Genomic DNA, 7,827 nt, shown 5'->3' with positions numbered 1-7,827 from the left:
ATGAACCGTGATGTGAAAATGTAAGATAAACAAACCCTTTCCTCCTCCTCCACTTGCTTTGGCCATGATGTGTGTTTCATCACAGCAATAGTAACACAAACTAAGATGACATGGTTAAAAAACACTAAAAATAGATCCCAAAAGGCATGTAGTGAGCTTTCAGCGTCTCCTTACATCAAATCAAACAAGCAGGCGTGTGTGTTTCTTATCCACTTTTAGCCTACAGTGTGATGGTTTGTTTCTGACCTATGAGCCTATGTACCCATGGCAGTGATTCTGTTTAGGAAGCTTTTACTTCCTGTATGCAGATTTCTTCCCCATGGTTAAAACTTGGAAATCCATAGTCCAGTGAATGCTGGCCCAACTTCCCTGTCCTGCTCTCTACCTAAGAGAAAAGCACCAGCTAAACTTGACTTCTGCCTCCAGTCGGACCCCAGGAAGTCTGTGCTTGTCAACAGGTCTGCCTGCTCTGTTCATGCAGGAGAGCTAGTCATAACCGAAGTATTAGATTATTTTAGAATATGTGACAAGTTTCCCTTTTCTTTCTTTTTTCCTTCCTTTTCTCCCCTCCTCCGTCCCTTCTCCCCCTTTTTCTTTCTTTCTTGTTTTGTCAGCATATGTAGAGTTGGCTGGCCTGGAACTTGCTATATAGATCAGCCTGGCCTGGAACTAACAGGATCCACCTGCCTTCTCCTCCTAAGTGCTGGGATTAAAGGTGTTCACCACCATGTCCAGCTTCTTTCCATCTTGATTTGATTTAAACTGGTTCTCACCAGAACAGGGCTAAACACTGATACTCCTTGGACATCAGCCAACTGTGGGCATGGGGGCTCCCTGTGAACTCAGAAAGAATTGACATGGACTTTCAGACCAGAGTCCCCTGAGGCTCTCCGGGTGGCATTTCCAGTGGTGTGTGCTGCAGGGGACCTGGCAGAAGGGCCTCTCATCGGCTGGGTTTGAATCCCTGTGAGATGGGCCCTGTGGATTTGCATGCAGAAGGGAAGAGCTCCTTGGTAGGCAGAGGCAGGGAGGCCCAGTGGGAGTTAGCTGCCGTAGGCGTCCAAACGTGTAAAAGGCCCAAGAAGAAATATCTGGCCTGGTGCCCAGGCAGGAGTCTGTGATGAATGTCTTATCCCAAGGGAGCAAATGAATGGTGCATGTTTTGAAATTAAGCACTTAGTGATTATTACTTTAGAGGTCTTAAAACATTTAGTTCTCAGCTTATCAGCCCTTGCTATATGGCATTAAAGAAAAAAAAACCCAGAAGATAAAATATTTCTGAAATTATAAACAGAGTCTTAGAATGACAGATCACCCGTGGTTCAAAGAAGTTATTAACTTAGTGCACAAAAGACTCTCTCCTCCTTGGGAGGAGCACACTCAGGTCACAATAATTAAACCTTGTCTTTCTCGCCTTCATCCCAGGCAGGTTGGTGGAGAAGTTTCAGCAGAGAAAAGGGCCAGCTGGATCATGCATCTTTCAGATGGGAGAACTTGTGCCCTCAACACAAGGGAATCCTCTAGAAAGGGCAAACCCATCCTTTCATGGCGTACGCAGTCTAACCAGCCCCCTCCGAGAGCAGGGCAGGATTAGAAATAATAGCCTGTGTTTATTTTTTGTCTGGGAGATGTGGAAATGTAGGTTTATGGCTTGAGTTTTTACTGTTATGATATATGGTGATTGAAATAGCCCTAGTTGCAGCCTGGGCCCAGCCAGACAGCAGGTCGTGAGCTCACCAGAGCCACAGTTTCAGGATCGGGGACTCCATGTACTGACCCTCTAAAGACGTCTCTAGCTGCAAAATTGCTAGCTGCAGCAATCGCTGCCTTTAAACAAGCTTTTTATTATAATCTATTTATTTGTGTGTGTGTGTGTGTGCGTGCACGCATGTGTGTGTGCACGCGCGCATAAGCATGCACATGTGTGCCTACACATGCTATGGTATGCATATGAAGGTCAGAGGACACTCTGGAGCAGTTGGCTCTGCGTTCTGCTATGTGAATCCTCAGGAACAAGTTCAGCTTGTTGGGCTTAACAAGTACCCTTACCTGCTAAGTCATTTTCCTGGCCCAATATTCAAATTACTTTGAAAGAATTTCCCCAAATCCTTGATTTGTATTTTTTGGGTGGGGGATATAGGGAAGTTCGGAAAAGTGATATTTTGAGATATGATCCATAACTCATGTAGTTCATCCACTTAAAGTGTATATAGTTCTTAGTATCAAATGGTTCCCAGAGCCATACAATCATTACCTAAATATGCTGGTCATTTCCCAAAAGGGTACTAATCTCCATCAGCAGCTAACCCCCATCTTCTTACTCCCTCAATTTGTGACAGCCATGAATTAGCTTTCCATCTCTGGATATTTAGCATCGATAAGGTCAGGTAATACATGATCTTTGTTTGTCTTCTTTCACTTAGCATTTCAAGGTCTGCCGCATTTTAGAATGACTCGATACTTTGTTACTTTTTATGGCCGTAAAACAGAGCATGGATGTATCATATTTCATCTGCTCATCAGTTAGCAAATATAAAGTCTGTCTACTCTTTACAATGATCTGGAGATGTTGCCGTAGATAGTTGTGTGCAAGTTTTTATGTGAATTCATGCACCCATGTCTCCTGGATGTGTGCACAGGAAGAATTGCTGGGCTACGTGGTAACTTCACGGTTGATGTTTTGAAAATTACTCTCTGGTTTTTAATAAGTGATAATTATTGTGGTTTTTGTTGTTGTTGTTTGTTTGTTTGTTTTTGGTTTTTTGAGACAGGTTTTCTCTGTAAATAACTGTTTCTTAGTTAGGTTTTCTATTGGTGTGAAGAGACACCATGACCATGGTAACTCTTATAAAGGAAGAGATTTAGTTAGAGCTGGCCTACAACAGGTTCAGAGGGTTAGTCCCATATCATCATGGTGGGAAGAGTTCTACAACTGGATCAGCAGAACTGGGCCTGGCTTGAGCATCTGAGACTTCAAAGCCCACCCCTAGTGACACATTTCCTCCAACAAGGCCACACCTATTCCAACAAGAATACACCTCCTAATAGCACCACTCCCTGTGAACCTATGGGGGCTGTTTTCATTCAAACCACCTCAGTGGTTAGCCAGAGATCTCTGCCCTGACTTAGGTGAAGGGCACACATTTGAAACAACTGGATAGTGGTTGTATTTTCATGTGGCATATAATACCCTTTCTCAGGAAGTTGGCACATATTCTCTAAGGTTGTTGACCTTGTTCTGTTCCTTACCTCCCTTCCTAATTGCTCTGTGTTCTCATCGAGGTCCCCTGATCCCTGTTACTAGTAGTGGAAAATTACAACCAAAGGAAACTAGACAGTGGTTGTGAGGGCACCACGGGACTTAGGGGCACACACTGGGCCATACTGGCCTGTGTCTCACCTTGTGGTTTTTTTATTTTTGAGAGAAACACTAAAATTTCAAAGGTGCATTTTATTTTTATATTGCTAGCAAAGTCTAAAAGTAACCCTTATTTTTATTTGTGTTCTAAATAATATTAGGAACTAGGCATGCCTCACTTCCATCTGTATGCCTTATGCCTACTCTAATTTTCTATATCTAATCTAGTGCTTTATTTGTGCTTTATTATTATAAATCAAAATTTAGTTCTAGCATATATTAGCAGTGCCTTTTCTCTGTTTCTATTGCTACTGGCTTCTCAAACCTTTCTTTGGAACCATTTTCTTTTGTTGAACTGTATTTCTTTCAGAAAAGAACTGGTCACATCTTATGGCCAACCTTAGATGCTCTCTCAGGATTCAGACCAGTATGCGTAATAACTGTTTGTGCCAACTCCCTGCCATTTCCTCTCCCTTATCTCCACTGTCACGTTTCTAGGGCTTAGCACAATTTAAATAACTTCCCTTTTATGTCTAAGGTGTGATTTAGAAATCCTTGTCTCTTCAACTTTATAGTTTGGTAATACTTGACTACTGAATATGTTTGACTTTGAGGGTGTGTGTGTGTGTATTTTTCCTGACAAACCCAGAAGAGACAGACATCATTTCTATTGCATTGTGTTGGTAGAAATTGTAGAGTCCCAAAGGAAGTTGGGAAATGTAGTCATCTACAATTGATGAGTAGTGATGGCTGCTTATAGACTCATCTCTGCCACATTCTTCATTGGTAGCTATTTCCCCTAGCTATTTAAAGATTTTATTCTATTTCCTTTAACATTTAATGTCCACAAGAAATTCATGGCCACTTTTATGTTTTGTTTTGTTTTGTTTTGTTCTGTTGTTGATGATTATCAGGCGTTCCCCATTTCCCTATTTTCTCAGTGTGTGGCAGCCACTAATCTGCTTTCCACCTCTGTAGCCTTGCTTAGGTTGAACACTTAACATAAGCAGGACCATGTAATATGTGGGCCTTTGGCTTCTTCCACTTAGCTACTGTTTTCAAAGTTCATCAAATTGCCGAATGGATTCTTGAGTTCTTTCTAGGAGAACACTGACTATTCAATGTATTTGACTTTGTTTGTGTGTGTGTCCCAAACATAATTTATGATTTCTGTCTATTTGCGTTTCATTTTTGCTTTTTTTAAAACCTAGCTTGTTGAGAATTTAATTTATTCTAAAAACATGGCCTGAAAAATCCTAAGCCATGATATGTTGGAGATCTGAGTCTCTGCCTGTTCTTTTTCTTTACTTTGTGAATTTTAAAATTCATTTTTTCTGTTTTATAACTTCTCTTTTATATTTTGTATTTATAACTATTTATATTTTGCAGCAGGTATTTTCTTAGTTTATTTTTTAATTCTCTATCTCTTTACCTAGCTATGTTTAATTTGTTGTTTAACTTGTATGGTGATTGTTTTATACACTAAAAGTGTAAACTTTTTAGTGGTAGCTGGGTATGATGGCACCGGTCTTTAATCCCATCACTTGAGAGACAGAGGCAGGCAAATCTCTGAGTTCAAGGCCAGCCTGGTCTACCTAATGAGTTATAGGATAAGTAGAGTTCCATATAGTAACCTTGTCTCAAAAAAACCAAGAACCCATACCCTCTCTCCCCCTCCCCCCACTAATAGTATTTAACTATTTCTGAGAGATCTTTTGTTTGTTTGGTTGGTTTGGTTTTCCAAAACAGGGTTTCTCTGTATAACAGTCCTGGCTGTCCTGGAACTCACTCTGTAAACCAGGCTGGCCTCGAGCTCAAAGAGCTCAAACTCTTTGCCTCCCAAGTGCTGGGTTTGAAGGCGTGTGCCACCATCACCACTGAGCTGTGAAATATCTCTATTTACTTTTTTAAAAAAATCTCCCTAAATTATCCTAAACACTGTAAGCTTTTGTTTCGGAGACCCTTACAAGTCATTTTCAAATTAAGTTACTTGACTAAATTTTGCTGGATGTGTATTTGCCTAGTTCTTAGGTCTGTAAACAACTTTTTTGAATCTTTTTCCATGGGAAGCACATACACACTGTGGAACTCTCTATAGTACTTTCTTTTCAGGCCACGAAGAATTTATTTAGCTAGAGTCAACAACAACAATTATATATATATATATATATATATATATATATATATATATATATATATATATATATATATTCAAGATAGGGTTTCTCTGTGTAACTCTGGCTGTCTTAGAACTCACTCTGTAAACCAGGCTGGCCTCGAACTCACAGAGATCTATGTTCCTCTGCCTTCCGAGTGCTGGGATTAAAGGCATGTGCCATCACTGCCCAGCTAATTATTATTATTTTTAACTTAAGTGTTTTTTTGGGGGGGGGGGGAGCAGGCGCATACAAGCGTGTATATAAGTGTGCGTGGAGGCCAGAGGGCAGGGTCAGGTGTCTTCCTCAGTTGCTGCTTTCCTTTCAGGAGACAGCCGCTCTGGCTGAACCTGGAGCTCCCTGATTGGCTAGATTGGCTATCCAGTGAGGCCCAGGGATCTGCCTGTTCCTACTTCCCAGTGTTGAGGGTGCTGGCATGCTCTGTTTTTATGTGGGTGCTAGAGTCCCGACTCAGGGCCCCATGATTTTCTTAGGAACACGTTCCCAACTAAGCTGTCTCCCTAGCTCCTGAGCTGTCTTGACTACAAAGACAGTATGCAATTTTGCTTTTTTATTCAACAGTTGTGGGATTTCGAAAAAGTTACATAACTCTTCTGAGTTGACGTTTCCTAATTATACAGTGTGGTATTGTAAGTTGTGGTTTGGGTGTGAATCGCCTGCTCACATATTTGAAACCCTTGGTTCCCAGCTGGTGGCAGTGTTTGGGAAGGTTGTGGAGTTTAGGAGATTGTTACAGCTAGCCAGTTATTCGCCATGAGGAAGGAGAGAGACAACCTTAGTGGTTTTAACGATTTCAACAGTCCACTGTGTAAGAGGGTCACTGATCATCAGGGCTGCAGGGCAATGACTGGGAGCCTTGTTTCTCCTGACAGCCCCCACTGGTGAAGTGGGGTTTATAAGCAACATTTGTTGCCAAGTTACAGTTATAATTTTCACCAATCAGGATTTAGAGATTAGCGGCTTCCTCCAATGCTCCATCATTGTCAACTGATATACAATGCAATCTTTTCAGTCCAACCAATCAGATTCATTTGTTCCTTCTGTTGTTTGGAACAGCCATGGCTTTTTTGAAAGAACTAAAGATGCATAACAATTATTTCTGTGGTTTAGGGAGGAAGATAGTCAGGCATTGGGAAGTTCTCAGCCCCCCTAGGGCTGGTGAACCTGAACTTTATTCACCCAGTCGAAATGACAGTACTCTGGCCAAGGGGCTTTTGCCTGCTCCCTTCAGATGGTTCCTTGGCAGAGGAAGTGGGTCACTGAAGATGGCAGAGGGTTTGAGGCTGTCTGCCCTGGCACCACTTCTGTTCACTGTCTGCATCCTCAGCGTGAATGCGGTGTGACCAGCCCCTCTTCTGCCCCTGCCACTGTGTTTCCCTGCCTGCTGCCATGTCCTTCTCCCCAGAACAGACTCTCTGGCCCTCTGAAACTGAAAGCTAAAATAAACTCTCAAGTTGCTTTTTTCAGGGTCTTTTTTTTTTTTTTTTATCATAGTGAGGAGAAAGTAACAATGAAGATAATATGCCTACTTTCTTTTATGTTTGGTGCTAAAAACCCAGCCCAAGGCCTTGCATTTGCGCTCTAACTTTGAGCTAAATCCCTAACCCCAAATCCACTTCTTAACCAATAGGTGTTAAATAGATCAAAGACAAAGGAAAATGCCTTGTACCAAGTGTCCTAGCGTGAGGAAGTCCCACAGTCCTGCAGGGACTCACTGCATGTCTTGGTGAGGAGAAATATCTGTGGACATTGGAGAGAGGCCTGGCCACCGTCATGATCACGGAGGCACAAAGGAAGGATGCTTTAGACTAGCTATCCTCACTGCTGGCATTGCTCAGCTACTCCCGCTGTTCAGCTACTCCCGCTGTTCAGCTACTCCCGCTGTTCAGCTACTCCCACTCTTCAGCTACTCCCACCGTTCAGCTACTCCTGCTGCTACTCAGCCCACAGGAACCACATCTGCCAATGGCAGCAGCATTCGAAGCATCCATCTTTGCAAGGACCAATTAAATCTGCCTGCAGTCAGAGGAAAGTCTTAGTACCTAAAAACTCCAAAATAATGCTAAATCACCCAACTAACAATAATTTCTGAAGCTCATTGAACTGAAGATGTGCAGTAGAAATGAAGTTGACCAAATCCTCATTGTTTGAGGGTTGAGGTTTATTTTTTATTGACTTGGCCATTTGCTCAACGTTGATGCTAATCTTAAAGCAGCTCGGTTGTTTGGGAGTCTAAATTAAGGTTTACGTTCTTCATTGCTGCTGTTATTTTTCTGTGTTTCCACTCAGTCC

Source organism: Arvicola amphibius, chromosome 2 (assembly GCF_903992535.2).
Source record: "Arvicola amphibius chromosome 2, mArvAmp1.2, whole genome shotgun sequence".
NCBI lineage: Eukaryota > Metazoa > Chordata > Mammalia > Rodentia > Cricetidae > Arvicola > Arvicola amphibius.
The sequence above is the reverse complement of the archived record's forward strand: the minus strand, read 5'-3'. Positions refer to the sequence as shown.